The 24477-nt window shown below is 42.5% G+C and overlaps 1 long non-coding RNA gene across 1 annotated transcript; it reads right to left on the bottom strand.

Moving 5' to 3' along the window:
• Positions 1-18894: 18894 nt before the first annotated feature.
• LOC136501811 (uncharacterized) lies at positions 18895-22607 on the bottom strand. Its single transcript, XR_010770374.1, has 3 exons — positions 21957-22607; positions 19763-21368; positions 18895-19593 (listed from the first exon to the last, which is right to left on the bottom strand). It is a non-coding gene; the product is annotated as an uncharacterized lncRNA (long non-coding RNA).
• Positions 22608-24477: the final 1870 nt, after the last annotated feature.

Raw genomic sequence — 24477 nt, 5'->3', positions numbered from 1 at the left:
GAAATTTGGATGGTGAGCTCTTCTTGATGAGTAGAAGCTTTGGTAAAAATGTCAGAGTCAGTGCATGTATAGTTTTTGAGTTATAGATTTTCCTTTTATCATTAGATGAATCTTGTGTGAATTTTAGTAATTAATCTATGAATCCAATGACCATGAAATTTATTGGAGGTTGTCCTAGTACCTTATGGATGCTAAAAAAATATAAAATCTGTTGCTTGACACTTTTCACTAGGGTTTCCTATTTATGTTATTTTAAGCCTTTATGCCTTGTTATTTTTGTGTAGGATGTTATACTTGTTCAATTGATGTGAACTTTTTACAGTAGTCTACTTAGAGCATATAGTACCTAGTGTAATTTTTGTAGATTAAATGGTGTAGTTTTCATATATGTTTATTATTCCTCTTAAATCATTAAATAAATTAAGAAAGGCATTAAAAGAAATGAATTGGTGGTGAACATTTTACTTTCTGATGTTATTTTGATATGTGTGAAGAGTTGGTAAAGTTGGTTTTGTCCATTTATAAATTTACAACATAAATTAATAATTATTTTCTTGCATTATGTCTTTCTGGACAGTTCTGGGAACTTTACAAAGTTCACCATGATAATTTGGTTTGCTGGGAAAGTGGTGAATACAAAAGTTGTAGATAACTTATGTATATAGCTCCTGTTAAAATTTAATGGCATTTGGTCTAGTAGTTTAGGAGTTACAGTCATTCAAAGTTGGATCATAGTTTTGCTTGCTCTCTGTCTTGTTTGGACCTGATGATGTGGTTCTGTAAATTCGACCTGGTAAAGGTTGGAATCATGCCATGGGGTATGAAAATGAATTGTAGCCAATTTCATAAGCTTTCCAAATAGTCTTGTTGCCTGTCATTTAAATTTGTAGATCTCCGGTTATGATCAGTTTACTATACCGCTATATAGTTCATGTTTTGCTGAAATACGAATGTTGGTGTTTATGCTTTGTTGCAATGTTCTTGTTGAGTGTTTAGGTGCTAGCCTAACTTGAGAACATGCTTAGGTGCAGGTACTAGGTCCTTAACTAAAGATGAGCAGTTGTATATTAGATTATATAAACTTGGTAAGTTAAAGTGATTTGAATAGAGCTTAAATTAGAATATGTGGACTGTAGTAAGCATGTGCATTCCTCGAGCATCCCTAACTTCGTTCATATACATCCATGATATTTATCTTGCGCATACATGCAATAGGTGTGCCGGAGGGAGTGACGCTTCTGGAGTTCAAGGGAGCGAGCCAGGAGGAGGAGCCTGAGGTTCAGGCAATTGATGAAGCAGCTGCCGAGGAGGAGTTGCCCGAGTGCCCTGACCACCGCCCATCCTCTTTCCTGAAAGGCAAGCCCCGGAGCATTCTAAGTCTTCTATGTTTTTACAAATATCTTGAGTATCTTTTATTGTTGATGATGCATTAAGTATAGGAATTGGTTGGAACCAATTGTTGCATTATATATCTATCCTTGTCCAGATATCACACTTGAATCCTATTTAAATTCAGGAACAGGTTAAATGCTTAGCCACGCTTAGTGCGGTAGAAGTCGGGTGATTTTCTATCACCTGCGAGCTTTAGGATGAGGTGGATCACGGTTGGCTCTATTTGCTATCGTGGAAAAGAACCATGTTAATAATGAATGAAGACCGGGCAGAGTCTTGTGTAGGGTTGGAGATAGTGACTCTGTCTGTGTCGTTTAAGGACCAATACGCTATACGTCCTCATGTCATGTTGAACGCAGCCTAACACTTAGCTGGTCGGATAAGTCGTTCTGATCGTGAAGCCTAGTAGCTCAACTCAGGCTGGGAACACAAGTAGTGGCGCACATTCTGGAGGTAGTAAGGATGTGCGGAGAGCCATTGGCGTAAGCCTAAGGCGGGTTAGAGTCCCAATCACCCTTGGCAGAGTGGTTCTCTAAGAATGCCAATCTGTTTTGACTCGCAACTCTAGAGTTGTGCCAAAGGTGACTTGATTGCAACCCTGACGGGGGAAGCAGGGTTTGTGTTTAGGAATACCCCTCCAGCTGGATAGGAATCGATTCGAATCGCCGTCTCTCCCGGATAGTGAGAACTTGACTGAGCAGCGGCAATGTAGATTCAATTAATTTAACGATATGGTTAAATGGATGATGATGATAATGTTGCCATGATTTATACCTGCTATGGTTAATAATGTTTGCATCTTACTTAAGTGATTGCTTAGTATAGGTGCTAATATAGATGACAGGTTAATGGCTTAAAGTCACTGCCAGCTCAGGTTAAAAGTTAATCATTATTACTTATGCTTTTCCACAAAATGAAAGTGTCTACCAGATCCACTAAATTAAGCTATGCATGATCCTTGGTCTCATTTGTTTTGGTTTCCGACGGGTAAGTCTAGCTGAGTACATTCTCGTACTCAGGGTTTATTCCCTCTTGTTGTAGATGACCTTTCTTTATCAGGGCTTCTGTAAGTATTGTGTCCACCCGGCGGGTGACGAAGACTAGATCACGGGCATGATCTCTGTTTATCTTATCCGAATGCTTTTGTGGGATGTGATCAACAAGTTGGTACTTGTATTTGAACTCATGTGTGTGAGTTAAACTATTTGCTTCTGCTACTTTACAAGACTTGGGTTGTAATAACTATGACTCTGATGTGTTGTAAGCTATCTGCAAACTATTTGTGAAATGTTGTAATGTGTGATGTGTTATGCTGAATTACTGTGATCTTGGTTGTGTGCAAGTTGGTTTGAAATCCTTCGTGGTTTCAGTTAACTACTGGGTTTATATGGGCTCAAGTGCGAGAATTTGATCGTTTCGGCGATGGTTTTTGTACTTGTGCTCTTATAAATTGGTCGGTTCTGTTATAGATGCTTGCGCATCCCATCGGCACTGGGGTCTCTCGGCCTCTCTTCTTCTAAATCAAGGAGATGGAGAAGAAATATCTCCATAGCTTGAAGTCGGGCTTGATCCCTAGGTACCCCTTGCACATCGCAAAGAAGGCCACGATGTGCTAGATCTTGTTGGGGCTCAAGTGCTACAGCTTCATCTGATAGTGGTGCAGCAGACCCTAGAAGAACAGGTGGGGAGGAACAACAAGTCCGCGCTCGTGGAAGGGCACAAAGGAGACAATGTAGCCATCGAGCGGTGCCGACGCATCTTCATGACCAGGCACAAGCCACTCCACCGCATCGGTCCTCCTATGGAGATGACCATGCTTGACAAGGCCCTCCATGCACGCATGGGTAACATTGGAGTGGTACCATGAATCCATGGAGGATGGAGGCGGCTGTGGAGAAGCAAAGGTGACGGCGGAGAAGCAGAAGCTATAGATCTAGGGCTCCGGTGGTGGATTGGCAAGCACGGTAGATCCGAACAGCGGTGGTGTAGAAACGGAGAAGGTAAGGCTATGGTTTTGGTGTGTAGAAACATGAAGGGGGAGGACGCTATTTATAGGACGGAGCGGGGCGAGAAGGCAAACCATCCACCGAGGCTCACACACCCACTGTGCCATGTCATGTCACCTCCCTCTAAAGATCGTGCACATGCTATCTCTGGTCGTGCCCTCGAAGGACACGCTGAATGACAGTTCACCTAGTTAATGGGTTAAGAACCATCGTAGGTAAGGAGGGATATAGAGCTGAAAAGGCTCCTACGGACCATTCAGGACTAGGAGTTCGAAGGCTGGCCCACCGATGGGTTCACAGCTACTCCGAGGCACCCTTAGAGTGAGGGGTGGAAAGGGATGGGCCCACTAGTGGCTAGTAGCTAGGTGCATAAGCATCGTGGGCATCTCGGCCCACGTTCAAGTATTGGTCAGTTCCTAGTCCATGGTTTTTCCTTGAAGAAAGGCAATGAGCCCTTGGGACCGGCCAAACGGATCCAAGAACTATATGGATTGGCCACCAAGAGCCTAGAGTTGGTCACCAGCTGACCCATGCTGGACCCCTACAAATAGGAAGCTAGGGCCCCCCTCAGACTAGCCTGTTAATAGCTCACCGAGCACCATGTTTCATCCATCGTGTAAAAATGTGGCACGGCTTAGCCCCTCCTTTTATCAAAAAAATGCTTGAGGGATGACGATCACAAAGATGAGCCAACCCTCGACCGGACCCCTGCTACGCATAGGGGCTCGAGGGAAGTTGGACTCACAAGGAGAACGAACGTGCGGTCGCAGTACGATGGCAGACCGATCAGATCCTAGGGGACCAAAATCAAGAAAAATCTTTCTGACCTCTTGAATCCTATGGTTACATGCCCCAAGAAGACCGATCATGACAAAAGAGAATTATTGTCCTACCAGGACACATCGCAGGCTACAAAAAGAAGGCCAAGGCCTTTAGAGTCCTCCCATCCTGAAAAGCCTCCAAAGGAGTACTCTACTCCTCCGTAGGATCAGGGGCTACTGTCGGGTATCAGTATTAGGGATACCCAAAGCAAGGAAGTTAGCACCCACGCTAACTTCCTCGGATGGCTCGAGACATATTAAAAGGTCTCGCTCGACCCCAAGGTCATGGGCTCCATCTCGCCCGACCTTGAGGCCATGGGCTCTGTCTCGCCCAACCCCAAGGACATAGGTTCTATCTCACCAAAGGCCACAGGCTCTATCTCACCTGACCCCTTGGGTGTGGGCTCCATCTCACCCAACCCTAAGGATGTGGTTTCCATCTTGCCCAAGGTCACGGGCTTTGTCTCACCCGCCCTCGAGGACACGGGTTCCGTCTCGTTCGACGGGGACCCATACTACCGCCAACCACTCTAGGTCCAAGCGTATGGTCCTAGGTCAAAACTCTAATGCTAGGGAAGAGTCTGGCATGCCTCGATGTAACCCATGGCCATGACGGGCCATACCTGGGGATTCACATCAAGAATAGTGTCGAGCATGCCGATGTTGTTCTGCCTAATCCTCGTACGGACGCTGATAGGCGCATCAGTTTACCACGATGTCCGCCGGGAAGGAGTGGAACGCCATGCTCAACAGATGATGCCTATGCATGGCGCCAGTGATGAATAGGGCCGTGACATGGAGCTAGCCCTGTTGACATCTACAAGATTAGCGGGACTCGCATGAAGGAGAAGGACCTGGCAACCCTAGAAGCCTTCTTCTCTCTCTCATTGTTCTCCTTTTTCTCCTCTGTAACCCGTGCTTTCCCTTCACCTATAAAAGGGGAAGCAGGGACGCCCATGAAAATGGGAGATCTAGGGGATCTGGACACAAGAGCACGACATGAGCACATGGTTGAGCTGGCAAGCGAGCTCTCAGCATGCAGTTCACTTCCTTCCACCAGAGACATGGGATCCTCTCCCTCTCTCGCCTAGTTTGTAACCCCTACCGCAATCCAATGTGCCGATAACACGAGTAGCAGTGAACTAGACGTAGGGAATGTTTTGCCCTAAACCAGTATAAACCCTTGTGTCCTCCTGAGCACACCATCTGAGCCAGACGCGCAAATACAAATTTAATTGTCGGTGGTCCAAAAACACCGATAGATGTATACATAGATGTTTGACACAACTTAACATGCACTAATTCAGAATTAATGTACCACACTAATGTGAATAACTTATAGCACTCCCATGAGATCCTACACTCCTTGCTACAGAACCTAGCCTGCATGTCCCATTCTTCAAATCCGACAGGCTCGCCGCAGTTGACGCTTGTGCAATGCCTGTCCCACAGAAGAATGGGGTGAAGAATGGGCTCTACATGCTATGGCACCATGTCCTACAACCACCAGTATACATCTTTGTGGCACCGTGTATATGTATGGTTCATCCACAGTAGTGCAACCAGCCCCGCTTCGTCAGCACCTTTGAGATTCCTCAACAGGCGCCATGCAATGTCATCACTGCCGGCGTCGGTGTTGGACCTATAGAGCATGAGGGTGTAGACGTACATACCATGTTTATGGCCTGCCTTGGTAGAGTGCTGAAGCCATTCAGTCAACGACGTCAATGACCTACGGGCTTCCACAAAGACGGGACGCAAGCCAGTGAGGAAGCAGGCCTCTAGGTTGCCCACGCTAGCCAGCCTGGTGGTGAGCAGGGCGCGATAGTCGTCGTTGTAGTAGTAGCACTACCAAAAACCTTAACATTGCAACACCTAGCATAGTGGTATGCGTCGGCCGACTTCGGCGGTGCCACACACCCTGTGCATGTCTGAGCGGTTTCCCATAGGCTGGCAAGGTCATCCATGGGGGCATATGACTATTCAGCAACATGGCCCACGATGTCCGCAGCCAAGTCCATCGAGAGCCAATCCATCATGACGTAGCTGAGGAAGAAGTAGAGTTAGAGTGCGCGCGCAATGAACGACAACGGATGCAGCATCGGAGAGAAGTACAAAGGTGCGACTACGATGAGGCGGAGAGCACTAGGGAAATATGGTCGGCGGTTTATGTAGGTGGAGACTCCGCGTTCTTGAAGGATCACATACCGTGTAAAAGTGTCTTGAGAAAGTGAATCGTCCAATGCAACGGTTCTTTCTCGAGGTACCAAATGGTGCCTCGCTCGAGTTTCAGGCGTCCATGTAAATGTGTCTCTAGAAAGTGAATCATATCAATGAAATACATAGCGGCCTTCAGATCAAATATGTAGCGGCCATCAAGATTGGTTGCTTTAGATTCCATAATCTTATTGCACTTGAGCATCAAGATGTAATGCCTAGCGGAGGAGCCACATAGCTATTCAAATTTTACAGCACACGCAAGAAAGTCTGAGCATTGTAAATCTGATTAGGCCATACACATCTAACATTCTACTAGAATATGCCCAACACGTCTAGTATTGGAAACTGTTTGACCAACCCCTAGAATCCTAGATTGCATTTACTGGCAGCCATCTAAGGTCCTCTACATTTGTAGCGATTCACTTCAAATTCCATCTCATAACTATACCCCCATTCATCCCCCAGCTATTTGACACCGGGTTCCCTTTAAATCATCCTTGCTCTGACTCTAAACCAATTCAAATCATAGCTACAAACCAAGCCACTAGACCCATAGAGTAGCCATCGCAATGTGAGCTCCACTGGAGATCCTAATGCCTAGTTTTCTACTTTCAAACACCGCGTCAAGTCAAGAACAATGTCGAAGAAACTTTTTGCCATCAAGGATCCATCTGGTGGGAGCAGCGTTGAAGCATCGTTCTCTATGACCCTAGAATGCATGGTGACCAAGACCCTCAAAGTTGGCGGTCATTGGCAGCTGGTGTACCTCCTATATGAAGGAGGCAGCGCCACCAAGATCTTGAAGGCGAATCAAGCGGTGGGCATCCCGGTGACCAGGAAGGTGTCCATGATGTCCTCCGTGGCTTGATGAGGACATTCACACAGCTGCAACAACTCAACCTCACCAAAGATTAGTGGGAGGACATCCTTCTTGAGCGCGAGTTTCGTGAACTCATGGCCTTGGCACACGAGGCCTGCCGGGATGGCTGCATCGCCCACACGATGCTTGAGCTTTGGGTCGACAAACAACTCAAGTTCATCGCATCCAAGGTGCTCTAAACGCTCTATGCAGAGATGGAGGCGAAGGCAGCGCTAGCGGGGTGTTGGGACTACAGCATCTGCCTGGAGGATGAAACATCTAATCCTGTGGCCGGCCATGCTGTGAAAATGCCCAGCTACGGACACGCATTCCACCGCAAGTGCATCACCAAGTGGTTCGACCGGAGATCCACCTACCCGATGTGTCGATGAGACTTGCCTATGTATCTTGACCCAGCAGTGTAGATATTCCTCTCGCACTTCACCAACAAAAATTATTGATTAAGCTCATTATTTATTGTTGTATAAAATACTTATTACGCATCATACTTTTCTATATATATTTGGTCAAAATTTAGAATTTGAGTAAATCTCTGCTACGTCGCTTTCTCCGCTCTGTTGCTCTAACCGCTGCGATCTCGGCCTCAACTCCACTTGTTTTCCTTCCTTCCCAGACCTCTCCTATTCCCTTGACAGATCTAAACCGCGAGGAACATGCGGTTGCCTTCTCGTACATGTGCTCAACGCATAAAATACATGACTTCATGCCATTAGGCCAGACACCCAAGGCAACAAAAAAACAAACAAAAACCAACTAAGGAATCTTCATCCACTACAACATCTTCACCATCCGAGGCGTTCAAAAAATGGTAGGCGGACTTTCTTGCTTGTTTAGTAACATTTCAACAGCAATGGCTCTTCTATCCTGCATTAGATTATGGCCAAACTTGCTCCTCGGTTTAAGGTTCTAGAAAGTTTAACAAAGTTTGACATAGACATGCAAATAACACAACATATATTGATGAGAGAAGTGAATGCAGCAGGAAAGATGGACACAGGAAGGAATCAAGAAAAAGAGCTTTTGACCACCATGACACGCTTGAGACTTGAATGCCTAGTGCGGTTGTGATGGGTCTTTTCTATACTTATTTGACTCCAATCCAAGTAGTCACATCAATCAAGGGGCAGACTGGTTGCTACAACATTCAAAACTGATGACCCTTTATACTGTGTCCTACGAGATCAAATATATAGCAGTCGGACTTTCTTGCTTTCGTAGTAAAATTCAACAGCTATGTCTCATCTATTAAGTATTAGATCTAGGCGATACTTGTTGAGATGAACTCCTCGCTGCATGGTTCTTGCAAGTTCAACAAAATTTATCGAAGACTACTGATACGTGTTTGGTTCTTGCAAGATCAAAACCACTCATGACTACTAGTACTACTAATACGTGTTTGGTTCAACAAACCGAGGCACGAAGCAAGCCTTGAGCGGTTGCGAGGAGTGAATTGAATGCATGAGGAATGCCTCTATAGTTATTTCACTCCAAGCATTCATAGTAGTCGAGGGGCAGACTAAAGAGTGAAGACAAGTTGCTCTTGCTTCGGTAAGCAATTTCTCTTGCTTGGTTTTGCAGAGCAGCAGCTAGCTAGAGATGGCTACATGGTTTCATAGGTCTTGATCGTCTGCACTCGCTCGGTTGTAGCTGAAGATGCCGCTTCAAATCCAACTACCTTACTAGTACTTCATGCATGCAGCCACAGCCAGTGTAGCTGTTCTTTGTAGCATAGCCAATTTGGCAAAAGTTCTTGTCACAGCTCGGTGGCAGAGTAAAATGTCCGGGCTGGTCAAATTTACACGACTCAGATTATGAGACGTGCATATGATTTACAAGAAATAGGTAAACATCATTTTGTCAATACTATACATCTCTATACATATTTGGTCAACAGAGTTTAACCCACTAATACAAAGTTTAACAAAAGTCCATTTACATGGATATTATTACAACGAGATAAACTAAAGAACATCACAATTGTCTCTAGTGAACATTGAAAACACAAATCAGAACATCAGTTATGAGATACTTGAACATCACACATATTTTAGAAATAGAGAACAAGGGCATATCTCTAATGTCATAGATACTAAATGTTAACATCATCTGACCATGTTGCTACTGCTCAGTTGAAAGGAATTGCACGAACTCCACCAATCTCTGGATCATTCGGATGGATTGTAAGATAACGGATGCGATGAGAAAATACTTCTACACCATGGAACTCATAGTGGTATGAAAGTAAAGTCTAGAGATCTGCATTTGAACAAACTATAATAAACACATAGGGTCCTAGATGATCTTCAGCAAGATGGTAGTTTCGATGGCCAAGAACTTGATGAACAACTACAAAAGCAATGTACCACCTACTATAAAAGTTAGAATGCACTGCAAGCACTACAACCCTAGCTTGTTTGTAGGCCATGGCGAACATGAAGCTCGTAGAAGACATAGCGATATATAGACATGTCCCAAGAATGATCACAGTTATCCATGATCTGTGTAAAAAAGAAAACAACATGTAGAAAAAATGAAGAACAAAGATGCCTAGTAGTAGGGTGGAGGGCAAAAGCTTTAGGATGAAATTGAAGCAAGAGCTCTAGAGAGCCTTCCTCTCACCCCTTGTCTCTGCTGTTATATAGTTCATAGGTCGTGGACCACCCCACGACCCACGCAACGCGACTGCGCGCCAACGACCCCACATATACGACGCAAGAGTTGACACGATCTGTATTTTGTTGTTTCATCAAAACTATGATCTGGCCTGTCAAGATTTCTTTAGTATCGGACTGTCTTAGGCCCTGTTTGGATGGACTACGACTACTTAGCCATGGCTAAAAAAATAGCCAACTAAAAATCAGCCAATTAGTTGTGTTATTAGTTCATACATGTTTGTATCCTGAACTAATTGTTGGGTTCTATAGATTAAAACTAGTTGTTAGCCCTTGCTAATCGGGCTCTATGGATTAGCTGGATGGCCCCTGTATTTCGTAGTGATCCAGATCGTCTATATTTTGTAGGGTCAGGCTGTCTTAGGGTCTAAAAAATTTCAACATCTACACACCCACGTCCTCCAATCAGAAAGGGCAAACACCATTAGTATAACCAGTTACCAAATGACTAAATTAAAGGACCTGAGCTACACCACGCTCAATAGAGTTTAACCGACCTTATACAAAGTTTAACAAAAGTTAACACAGACTTCATATACGGTCATCCCACATACCAAACCTAGTCATGACTTGTACTACTAATACATCCCATAGATCAAGGGTCGAGGCGGGCGTGCAGGATGTTGTCGTCCACGTTCACCTTCGCTAAGATGGCATTGGTGACCGGCTCAAGGATCATGAACAATGGGGACGTACTCGAGTGATGGAAAGTACAGCACCGACTATGACTTCAGTAAGGAGGACGATGATCCAGAGTACTAGCGAGTTGGCGAATCGCAAGAGCGCTAGCCAGGAGGAGGATGCTTTAATTTTTTTCTCTTCTCTACAAACTCAAAGCACCTTAGAATCCATAACTACTTTTTCTAGGATGGGAAATCCATGGGGATATCATTTTAATAACCCATTTAGTTTTTTTGGAGGGTTTTCCATCCCTAGGCGTGCCTTCCCATTGCTTCCTAATTATAGGCATTAGTTCAAACAGCCGTAGATGTAGTCACACACAAAAAAATCGTTAGTTGTAGCACAATAAGCTGCAGCGAGTAGGTTTATTTTTTTCTTTATTTGGTAATTTTTAGGTATCAAATTCATGGATCTTTTAATTGTTTATTATCATCCTCTTTTAGTTTTATGTTTATTTATATTATGAAAAAACTAAAAAAGCAACAACTAACTAATTGGATATATAAACAGGTGCACAAGAGAAAAAAATGAAAAGATAGATATTAGGTAAGTACAACATTTTGTCCTAATCATTTCCTATTAAAACACGGAATAAATTTCGGTCTCTGCTGAGCAGACGGTGCGGTTTGCTAGCCTGAAAATTTGATTTCGCACCACGCTGAGCAGTCCCACCAACATGCACCGAAAATTAGATGTCTCTTTTGTCCTGAGTATGGAAAATAGGTTTACCATGCCAACGATTTCAGACAAGGGTATTTATGGTAATGTGATGGCCACATAAAAGCGCAAAGAGTCATTGTCTCCGCCTCCATCTCCATTCTCTAGCCGCATCGTCTCTCCTCCAGCTCTAAATCCTAGTCTCATAGCCTCCCTCTCCACTTTCCAGCCACCCCTCTGCAACCCCGCTCCAAACCCTAGGCGCCATCAGAACAGTAGCTCGACTCTCTCTCCACTCTCCAGCCGCACCCTCTCTCATACATTTTTTAACCCTAGCCAAAGCCGAATCCCCTTCGATTCATCGATAGCAGGTCAACACCTAATGATGGAAGGACTGCCTCGATGACGGTACAAGTCAGATCTAGATCCCCTACCTAGCCCAGCACCTAACATGACTGACCGGATTTGATCCCTAGCCAGAGCCAGATCTGGTACCCCTTCATCAACGCTGGCCACACTAGCTCTATGACCGTGATGACAGGATGGCGGTGCCGACAACAAAGCAAAGCCAGAGAACACGGAGGAAGAGGTACCCAAATTCCTTTTATGATGTGTGCTCTACTGTAGTGGCTAAACCAAGGATATGTAGATAGCGATGGGGTTACATATTTCCTATAGTTGAGTGTAGCTGACATGTGCTTTACTGGATTAATGACTTCTATATAAGTTGTAGTTACTAGTTAGGCGCTTATTTGCATACTCTTACTCTATTGTGTTGACATTCTATAAAAGCTTTAGTTAATAAATGTCTTTCTAATCTAGATGAACAACCACTAACTGCTTATGAACGATGGAAGAACTTGGAATCCATGTGGGCCCAAAACCTATGTCTCTGAAGGTAAAAAAAGTCAAGCATAATGGGTAGACACTGTGAAGATTTAGAATATATCCCTGAACCAGACGAGGTAAATGAGGGATTTGATGATACCAATGAAACAGATTAAGATTTAGAAGATGAGCCAGTGCCCCTATCAATTGAGGTGCTTGTTCTATCTTGTATTTAGTTTGAAGGGGACAGGGTAGGTAGCCATGCAATGCTTTACTGTTTGGATAGCAATTGAATTTCTACATGCTTGCTGCTTAAGTTTGTATCTCCAATTTCAGTGTCCGGGTCAAAGAAGCCATAGAGAAGGCTCTGCTAGCAGGACAAAAGGCAGCGCTGCCATGAGTCCTGGGCGAAGGCCCTCCAAGCAAGTGAGGTCAACACCAGCAGAACAGCCTGCTCATGGAGTTTGTATTCGGAGGTCTATTGCTGGCAAAAGGGTGGAGGTAGCAGCAGTAGGTGAACATAATTCTCTATCATGACCGACACCTGGACCCATGGATCAATTCTAAGTTCATGAATTGACTAAAGACATTGGTCAGGATGGCACCCAAACTAGCCCTGAGAGAGACTCCTCATGGCCAGATGATTATAGCCCTGCCAAAGAGGAGCCCTCTCAGCAAACTCCCGTCTCCTCCAACCTGTAGAACGATGAAATTTTTCAAGGTTGGTATTACCTTACAGATGTCTATCAATCAATTTGCACTAGCTATTTGATATCCATGTAAATTTTCTAACAATCTAAATGTATGAAAATTGTGTGCTACCATTGATGGCAAGAGCGAGGAACTCGAGGCCTCAAACTCATGGAATTATGCTTGATAAAATGAGCAAATCACTAGGAGGATTGAGGATGCACATATCTGTTGCTGAGGGGAACAAAAGGCCACATGATCTAGTGCAAGCTGCCAAGTTTGCCTCAGAGGCAGGTGTAGTAGTCAGGCATGAAGTACCAATTTTGATGCATTAGAACCAAGGGGCAGAGGCCCGGCGTCGTCTATTGCACAAGATTTGTGGATAGGCTAAATGTATGTATAGGTATCCCCTCTTGACATTCAACTCTGCTTTGAGCAACTTTAACTTTTCATTCACACTACTGTGTGCAGCAAAGGCTACGCATTAATGGTGCTCACTCACCAACGAAAGAAGCTTGCCAGAATGTAATGTAGTCTACGGTACGACAGGCACGCTATAGGTTGAAGAAAAAATACTTCATTGGCGTCCCTGCTTATCAAATCCATATAACCTCTCCTATCTCGTCCATGAACGATGCATAGTGGTGTGAACTTGTTAAGATTTGGTCTAGTGCTAAGAACAAGGTGTATGAACACATTGATTTCCTGTCTAGTCTTATTATGGTCTACTTGTGCTGCAGTCTAACACAAATGAAGTTATAGAAAACATCTGAGAAGAACAAGTGAAACCGTGCCAAAGTGAAGTACCACCAGGCTATAGGATCTCGCTCCTATGTTGTCCAGATGCAAAACTTTGTAAGTGATAGTTGTGTTTTATTATTACTCTTGTCTTTGTATAAATATAAACCGAAACTCATGTGCAATATGAACAAAAGGAGAATAAGAGGTTGGCTGCAGAACATGATCAAGGACTTGAAGAAGAAAATGGTCCACCTAATGAAGATGTTAATGCTGTGAAAGTCTTCAGGGACTTCCATACCAGTAGCAAAAAGGGCCTAAGCGATGCTGCAAGAACAGCAGTTGTAAGTACCTTTTTTTGCTTCCCTTAAAATCTACTAAAGCCATTATCATAAAAGAAGGAAATGTAGCAGGAGCCTAGTGTTATGGAAATCTACTAAAATCTACTGAAGCTTATGTAATCTCTATCAGCAGTAGGTTGAGGAAGACCTATGCATTACTTATTATGAATCAATCTCTTGGGTTTTCAATTGAAGTCCTCTTACACTATTTGTAACCTAATGTTTTACTAATCGAATTTTGTAGAAAGTTATGGAAACTATGCAAGCAGAACATGTTGCTGATGGGCAGCAACCAATGACTAGTGCTGATGTTGTTTGCAAGGTCCTCTGCATCTGCCAAGGCAAGGCCCCCTCCTAGGGAAGCGGCAACAACCTTTTTTTGAAGAATGCTGGTATCCAGACAAGCTCCACTAGAATAAAGACATCGATGGAGAGAATGTTTTGGGAACAACTTGGTGCTAAACAGGAAAGTTCCGATGCTCTCGTCGGTGGATGAACTAAAGAGGAAGACAGAAAAGACTGAAAGAAAGCTTGAGGAATACAAGAAACGACAATAGGAGGAGTACAACAATTTATGTGAGCTATGCATGCGCTTCAGCTCTTCTGGTAACTCTCAGTCTTCAACTCCTGTGGCTTGATGCAGTGAACATTTGTGGTTTGATGTGTGGACTCATGTGTCGGTTTGATGTGTGGACTCATATGCCGGTTTGATGTGGTGATACTCTGTCAGTGGTTCGCTGCTGACATGTGAAATGTTAATTATTATAATTTGATTAACATGCTAAATAGTTATGTAGTCAATCTATGTAGTAGTGATGATATCGAATTACTTTTATGACAAATTGATTGTACTCCATGTGATCAAATAAAAATGTGACATGTGGATGAACCAGTACATGACACGCGCAGTAGCCAGGACTCGACATGTGGGCTATTAAAATTCGACACGTGGAAGGAAGTCATGAAGCCACGTGGCTGAATAAAAATATGAAATGTGGACTGACAGCGCCGTGACACGTGGTTGAATAAGAAACAGCCATGTGGACCAATAAAAATACGACACATGGTCCAATGAAAAAATGACACGTGATCTAACAACAACATGACATGTGTGCCAATAGAAAACTAACATGTGGAACAATAGGGACCCGACATGTGGTCCAGTCAGAACCTGATATGTGTAAGAACTAGAGATGGCCACGTTGTGCAATAAGAAGGTGACACGTACCCGAACCATCTTCAATGCAACCGGCTATAGCATGTACACATGGGCTATAGCATATACACGTGGAAAGCATCTCCAACGGAAGCCCTCTGCCACGCATGCCAAAACAGTTCTAAGACGGTCTATTTTTCATCACAGATCAAGACACTTCTATGATGATTTTGTCAAATTCGTCATAGATGTGCATGTGTGACGCAACTTCTATGACGAACCATTTTTATCATAAATTCATCATAAAACTAAAATTATGACGAATTTGGCTACTTCAGTGACAAAAATTGTTCGTCATAGAAGTGGATATTCCTAGTAAATTTGTCACACCTTGTGCATGACTTTGCTGAAGGAGTGGGCGACAGCACTGCACCCATTAGGCGGCATCAAGGATCCCCTGAGTCTTGGGCACTCGGGGCACTGGGTTCCAGCCCGGTCCTTGGCTCGGACTAGAGATGGAGCCGAGGATCAAGCCTGGGTTGCCATTGATCGAGAGCTTGATCTTGGGTGAGCCCCTCAAGTCCCGAGCAGAGGTGGGGGCGTGCTTAGGTTTCACCCGATCCTTGGCCAGAAGGTGCACACGAGCGTACCTGAGGGGTATAGCCCCCAAGCCCTCGAGCGATCCTAGAGGGATCTGTCGGGGGTCCTTCGATAGGGAAACTCTCACCCTGAGACTTAACATATCCCTATGTTTGAGTCTCGTCAACCAGCATAAGAGAGTAGATTGTTTTTAGATAATGAAACAAAATCTGACTTCATCCCCTAAAGAGAGGAATCAGAGGAACTGTTACAGAATAACCACTATAATGACAGGGTTGAGTTTGTAAAACAACTATGTTACAGAATAACTCCTGAAATGACAGAACTGAGTTTACAAAACAAAATTGAGCCATACAAATGGACACCTAGGCTTTCTTCTCATTCTCACCCCCACTCCAATCTCCATCTAGCAGAGACGTTGATGCCTCTCTCTCTCTCTACATGGAGCTTGCGCGACAGTGGCGGTGCTCGCTCGTAGCTCACGGGCCTGCGGTGGTGCTTGCGCGGAGGACACCTAGTGGAGCTCGTCATGGTGGATCTAGCGGTGTGGGGGCAGATCCGGCAGCATGAAGGCGGATCCAACAGGGCGAGGGCAGATCCTAGTGACGACGCATAGGTGGGCCTCTCGGCGATGCACGGGCACATCTTTCGGCGTCGCTCGTGCAAGCAAGATCGTCGACTATGGCATGCAAGTGGGCCTAGGAGTGCGCTTGATGGAAGGCCTGGTAGTGGGCTCGCCAGTGGGCTTGCGCATTTTTTGTTTTTGATCTATTTTCACAGGTGGGCATGGTGACCGTCCGTGAAAAAGATGATTAACACAAACATAGAGGAGAGGCAGAGGTGAGACCGCCTCTGAAAAAGATGATTAACACAAACATAAAGGCGAGGTAGACGTAATTCCTGCCTCTAAAAACCATATCCTGATTGCCATCTAAAAGCTTTTAGGTGGTAGTGATAGGACTCTGTTGTTAATTCTATGGTCAAGAACATCTCTCTATGATTCACATGTGCATATATATGCTTCCTATTAACTACACTCCGTTTCATTTCCCTATACATGCTTGTGGAGGGAGCGATGGCCTGCACGTTGGTGCTGACAAAGCTGTGGCAGAGTTGCTAGTGGTGAAGATACAGCGGCCGCTGGTACGACATATAGGACTTTGCTGGTTGTGAAGGAGGTGATTCCCACAGATGAGGTGGTGTTGCAGATGCCGGTGTTGTGGGGGGTGCCAGGATTGCCACAATTGCTGCAGAAGATGCATGAGCCACGAGCATCAGGATGGGCGTGTCAGAGGCTACTGGAGATGAGATTGCTAGAGTTGTGGCAGCTTCGGCCTTTGCTGGTGTGGAGACACAATTGTTGGATTAGGGGGTCATTCATGCTGGAAATACCAATAGCTCAGAGACGATGTCAAACGCATGTTCCACTCATGCGATATGCCGTTCATGAGGGTCAAGGTGCTTGTTGAGGTTGACGAACTAGGCCAAGATGAGGTCTTGCTTGGTAGAGATGGTCGTAGGATCAGTGTCGAGGCTGGCCATGGATGGTGATGCCTCGGTAGTGGTCTCTGATACCGATTGATATGGATTGGCTAGGGTAGTAGGAGAAACTCTTTCATCCATAGACTACTTCTTAGGTGCTTATTGCTTGATTACAATCAATATTAGGTTCTCTTTTATAGAGATGCTTTACTTGACTCCTAAAGAAATATCCTAACCGAATCAGTCTCACTTATCTCTTTCCTAACGGACCAAACCAATCTAATCTAACCTGACACTGTTCACATGGTACAGTTCGATAGGGGTCCTTGGGCCAGCTCCACTTGCCATAACATTGTTAAGGGCAATCCTACTATGTTGGAGAAGCCAAGATCGACTGAACTTCCAATTTTATGTGATGCAAATAGATTAAACAAGCTGCTCTTTTCCTAACAATCAAGTTAGCGAGGTGATGACAGAACTTGAAAGGGTCTAATTGTTTAAGTGGAAATTAAACATATGAAATATATGATCGATGCAAATCTCGGTTGTCACATAGAGATTAGCTAAGTGAAACACATACTAGACATGCTATCATACTGGCCTTCAATTAAACGGTGATTTTGATTGGTGGTGTGGAACCCTATTTCAGCAAGAATAATTTGAATCTATACAGAAAAGTAGTTTATCATAATTTTGCAAATAAAAGAATATGCATATCGAAGATAAGCTTTATTATGCACAAGTCACAAGAGCACAATTATACAACAGCCGTAATAGAGCCAGTGTAAAGGGATACTACTTCAGATGATTGAATCTTGCGCAGAAGTGTTAGAGATTTTGGTTAACTAATATAATCACAATTTACACTGGCTCAGAACAAATCGTGATTATATTAGTTAACCAAAATCTCTAACACTTCTGCGCAAGATTCAAAATGTTTTATTAGTGGTTCCTACATGTTGCAGGATATCCAAGAAGTCGAAAACAGGAATGACAATCACACCCAATAGCTGTAGTAGTACCTGAGAGAACAGATTTGCCAGGCAAGTTAGCATGTTCTCTTTAACATCTATGGTGTGTTTTTAGTGTTTGCATAGTACTCCAGCAACTGATCATGGAAAGGAAGTATACTACTTTTCATTTCAGATGAGCATGAATCCTTCTCAGACAAATTCTAATTTTTTGACTTGTGCATAAGGAAGTACTCACTCCGTTCCAAATTATAAAGACGTTCTGGCTTTTCTAGATGGATTTCTTTTACTATGTATCTAGACATAGTATATGACTAAGTGCGTAACAAAAGCAATGTATCCAGAAAAGTCAAAACATCTTATAATTTGGAACGGAGGGAGTATGCTATTTTCAGATAAATGCATGATCACTCTTGCATGAACGGACTATATTATGAATCAACATACCATTTTTTTATGATATAGTGCTTGCCTTAGTTGAGACGTATACTCCTACTTCAATCGATATACCCCTTTTATGGATGATTCAGTTCAATTCCTTATAAACTAGGAACACCCTTTTTCAAAAACTAGTGGACATGCCCATGCGTGTCACACGTGTCTATTAAAACATTTTTTATAATAGAGCAATATCAAGAAAATCTCAATTCTTGGTTTTTTTTCCTAACAATGCAACAAAAAAACCAGTCACATCGAAGCAAGTATGTGCACAAGATCAACTTAATTGCAACATTCATTACAAGGCTATGATTACTTCATATTTCACTAAGATCATTGTGATATGCATAAAGATGTCGAATACTTTATGAATAACAAAATTTGCACATCCTTCATTGCTGAGTGTTACATATATGCAAACAGGATCACATGTGAACTTATTATTATTGGAGATAAACAAAATGAGCATTTCTGTTCCATCTTACAAGGACAAACACAAAAGACCCAATTTAAAATAGGCTACTTGAGGAATACAATGCTCTTCATGTTACTTGTAGGGCGTCTTGAGTTTTTTTCTTCAATTATATGACACTTCTAGAGAATATAAAGCTTATGTAAATAAGCGGCTACATAACCAGGGAATACATGGAAGATTGTAAATAATCAGGTACATAACCAAGGAATAAATGGAATATTTTGTACAGATACATTTAGTGAGTGTAGCATACTCCCTTTTCCATCCAAAGGATATAAGAGCGCATAGGCTTATGATCAAACATGTTCTCCATTTTATACAGAAAAACTAATTGGGCATACTCCTTAAGGTGTTCCAATCTCTAAAATAACCCAAATATGCATTATTTTCTGCACATACAAGAGTAACTGAAAAATTATCACGCACACACACTCCGCTAAAGTGAGAAGGGTGGGTTTGATTATACCAAAACATAGCTTTTTAGGTCCCTAAGCCGCAGCACCGATTCAGTCATTGACAGAAGGAATCTCCCCAAGTGTTCAAGGCTGCATGTTGAAAGAATATAGAGTGTTTAACATTAGGACCTCCAATCAAAAACAAACTTAATAAAAACAACCAGTGATCTGAAGTAGTTCCACAAAAGGCATATTACTAACTTGACCACTAATATGGTTCATGGAAAGATAAAAGAGCAAAGTAGCAAATATAACTTACTGTCTTACTGAGATATTTACAAGATCATCTTAATTATATCCAAAAAACTAACAAGTGAAATGTCAATCCCTAATTCCCTTTCTCCTTTTTCCCTCATACATGAAAGGATGGCTTTGGCCTGCTCCACATTCTCAAAGCAAATCAGAAAAAAAAATACATCAAATTTGTGAAAGACATAATTCTTGTACAAAAATTGTTTTTATCAATAAATATATAGAAATCAGTTAGAAATTTGGTTTGGATTTGATACAAGCTTTTCAAAAATAGACTCTGGGACCAATGGAGAGTATGTACATATTTAAGGCTAACCTTGTTTAGCTGATCAATAAAATCAACTGAAAAATGAATCAGCAGCAATAGATTTTTAGAATCAGTTTTGTGAAAAAAAAACTACACATGATCACCCGGCAAATTAATTTGGATCACATTCTAATCTGAAATGCTAGAGTAGAAAAGTAAAAATAAAATAAAAAACAAAGGTATCATAATCAATAGATTCAACTGGAAAATGAATCAGACACCTGATCACCCAGCCAATTAATTTGAATCACATTCTAAGTTGAAAGCCCTAGAGTAGAAAAGTAAAAAAATGAAGGGAAAACAAGACAACAAATGTGAACTTTAGGGCTCCAATGTAGCACTATGAATGCTTGCAAAATATGTCAAGGATTTTCAGATGCCATGAGTAAATTTTTGTATTATCTTTCTTCTTAGATGCTTCTAGATGAACAACATCCTTAGGTTTTTAGAGTGAACACTTAACAAACTTCAGAAGTGCAATTTCTTGAGAAACCTTTGCATGACTACCTGGGTCAGTAAGCAAGAGATGTTTCATTAGGGTTTCCTGGCAATCAACATGAGATTCAACCTTGATACTGGTAACATGAAAATGACTGACCAATTAATAAAGCCATGATAAATATGATTCTATTAGCTAAAAGAACATCAGAAAAATAAATAAAAGAGTATAAAGCACATTATTTTTTACCACATTAGCTCAATCCACGTGTAGGTCAGAGCATCACATATTTCCACAGTTCCACACCGGTACATCACCAAACCTTGTGAAACATCAGCAACCTAGCCAACCTAGCACCTAGTGTTAGTGAATCATGATTATAGTCTCAGTCCGCATCATAGTCTCACAGGAGAATTTCATCAAAATATTGGTGATCCCAAATCACAAGAATGCAAAGAATGTGCCAAAACTAAATCACCAAGTGGAGATTTTGGGATTAAAATTGAAGTGAAAGGTAGAATGGAGGTGACATGGTTTAGGTCTTTAGGCTCATGTTGTAATCTGACTAAAAAACCTGTTCCCTTCAAACAAAGATTATCTAGGTAAAAATGTATTAGCTCCTACTAATTTGAACTACTGCATGATCTTGTCCATACTGCTAGGTGGTTAATGTTGTATTGAATGCAAACAAAATCAGAATATTAAGGTATATTTTCAGGGTTCCATTCATAAATATTTGAATTGTAGAAATAAGAAAGATAGATGGAACCAAACCGAACCAGTGGAGAACATCACTTCGTTAAGCCAAACAATAGTAATCAATGCACAATCCTCTTGAGCATGAATCCTGGAGGCACCCAAGATGGCCTATCGAGCATTTACAAAAACAAATGATTATGTATATTTTGAGTAATTAATCAAATGCTAATCCAGAAGGGCGGGCCTGGTGCAAGCGATAGAGTCTTACCGCCTATGACCGGAAGGTCCCGGGTTCGAGTCGCAGTCTCCTCGCATTGCACAGGCGAGGGTAAGGCTTGCCACTGACACCCTTCCCCAGACCCCGCACAGAGCGGGAGCTCTCTGCACTGGGTACGCCCTTTTTTTAATCAAATGATAATCTAATGGTAAAATTACTTAATGGAAGCATGAAAATTGGCATTCAAAGTGAAATCCAACTTAAATCTTGAAGACTACAATTTGGCAAAAAAAATGAAGAAATTTTGGTTAGAGTAACACGTGCAAACATATTTTTCACAGGCAGAGGATAAAGTTATGAATGTAACAAAATTACTTTCACATTATTTGGATCTATAATCATTTTCCTCCGATTTTCACAAGTTTCTGCACGGATTAGTACAAATGCGCAAGTTCTATTAGCTTGTAATGTTCATCTTTTGGCCGTAACAGCAAACACACAGAGAGAATGGAAGAGGAATCCGGGCGGCGAGCACGCACCGGTGTGCTGCGAACGTCCGGCCACCAACATCGAAGACCACGTCGGCGCCCTTCTCGCTCAGGAGGAGCTCAGCGGGCAGCGGCCCCTGGCCGCCTAGCAGCCGAGCGGGGCCGGGGCACTGGGCCGGCCAGCCGGCCACCGCTAGGGCGCTGGGGCTGGGCAGTGGACGGTGACCGGCCGAGGGGCCAGGGTGTACTCACAGCTCGGGGCCAAAGCAGATCTTACGGATTAGAGGCAGATCGAGAACACGACGACGCCGATGAGGAGAAGCGTGAAGGAGCGGAAGACACCCCCGAAGGCGTTGCCGAGTTGCCTTTGCCGGCCGGCGCCCGCCACGGGGGAGACCTCGAACTGAACCCACCATTGGACGCCCCACGCGCGGTCTTCTACGCCGCCACCTTGGACACCACCGTCTCTCTCCGCGTCGCCGCCGCCGCTCCCACCGAATGCCGCCATGCTGCAAACCCCGCGCGCCCGCAGCCGCTTCGCTCGAGGAACGGTGATGGAGGCATATTGGCGAAGGCGGAGAGGCGCACACTATTGCGGCGTTGTTTGGAGATGGGGAAGGAAGCGTGATTCACCGAGAAGGAAACTGCCGTTTGGAGATGGGGAAAGAAGCCTGAGTCACTGAGAAGGAAACCACCATGGTACACGCGGGTGCGTAAGGAATCTTTCGGTGAAAAAAAATGCCAGGGCAGTGCGGGCCTAGAAAACAGGCTGTCAATATAAATTCAAGTGGGTAGAAAACATCTGAGTTCAAAGTTGATCCAACGAATTAGAATTAAAGTGGGTAGAAAACATCAGGGTGAAGACTATTTATATTTCCTTCACTCTTTTTATAGTATATAATATAATAGAATAAATGTATAATTTTTTCTAACAAAAAGATGGTGATGATTCTGTGATGCCATGCAATGTGGTCTTCGCACACTAGAATATATTTCCATTGTTTTAAAGAAGAAACATGCTGCTGTAAAAAATCTCAGTTGCACGCTCTACACGCGCTATGTTCCTCACTATACATTATGTATATGTGAAACAGATGTCAACATGTTTGTTGTTACTAGTTACATTTTGGACTCACTCCTCACAAGTGTGCGTGCGTGCATATATATGTTCACCAAATTCTTTGTAGATAAATTGAGTTGTTCGTAATTATCACAGATAGTTTGTTTTGTTGAACTCTATCTTAAACGCCTTAATTTGCTATCAAGTGTTATAGACATGCTAGTGAGACTGAAAAAGCATACAGTTGCAACCTAGTTATTCTTTGAGGTCCTTGTGTGGCTACAACCTCTTCTCTTATGTATCCTATTTTCTCCTCATCAACCACCAAAAACCTAACAAATCTTGATAAAAATTGAATGCATAGTGAAAAAAATCCATATCATTATTTCTTTGGATGACCTACATGGTACTTTAATTTCAAGGATGTTTGTAAGCCTTGGAAGCTTCTCATTATTGAAAGAAATCTGAATAGGTGGATGTTGTTATGAACCTTCATATTCATTATGTTTTTTCAATTTCTTAAAATCAAATTAATTTTTTAATTAAACATATTTAATCCAAAATCAAGCTCATCAAATCCAAGTTTTATCCAACCGATATTCAGTCCCTTATATTAACTACTAGTGCGTGTACAAAGTTCATTAAAAAGCCTAAGAGAACCACTTGGCTTCTAAACTCTCACATGTGAATAGTACACACATATGCAAAACACCATGTATAAGTGTGAATGTGATTCAGAAAGTAGTCCTTGCAAAACTTATTGCCCATAGATGTTGATGGTTGTTCCCTTTATTGATTTGGAGAGGAATTGAACCTTCTATATAAACTAGCTCTGCTTCTCTATTCATTTCACTTAAATAAAAATACGTGATTATTTTGTATAAGGAAAGTAGTTGATGTACTTGCCATGTTTTGTATAAGGAGACTGAGAGTTCACCATTTAATCATACGGAGTAGAATCAGATTTCAATAAATTAGGAAGTTAAGCGAGGTAAATGCATCTATTGTACTCTCCCTTATTTTGTCTGAAAATGGCCTAGGATGCAATATATTTTAGGTTAGAGGGAGTGTGTGATATGACGCCGAATATGATGTGGACAAAAGGAGAAAGGGCACATGCTTTGTCTGTGCATGCCATCTATCCGCGATACAAGGTTTTGGTGGAAATTTTTTCTTTCTTTTTCTAGTTCTTTCTGATGTTTAACTATTTTATATAAATTCTAAAAGTCAATGGATATGATTTGTTTAAGCTATTATCTCTTACTCTCTCCGTCCTAAATTTTAAGTCATTCTAACCTTTTTGAGAGTAAAAGCATCTCAAGTTTGACCAATTATATAATAAAATAATAACATTTATGATACCAAATAAGTATCATTAGATCCTTTATTAATTATATATTTTCATAGTATACCTATTTGATGTCATAAATCTTTGTAATTTCTTTATAATTTTAGTCAAACTTGAGATGCTTTGGCTCTTCAAAAAAGTTGGAATGACTTATAATTTGGAAC

This window comes from Miscanthus floridulus, chromosome 13 (genome assembly GCF_019320115.1).
Source record: "Miscanthus floridulus cultivar M001 chromosome 13, ASM1932011v1, whole genome shotgun sequence".
NCBI classification, from domain to species: domain Eukaryota; kingdom Viridiplantae; phylum Streptophyta; class Magnoliopsida; order Poales; family Poaceae; genus Miscanthus; species Miscanthus floridulus.
The sequence above is the reverse complement of the archived record's forward strand: the minus strand, read 5'-3'. Positions and strand labels throughout refer to the sequence as shown.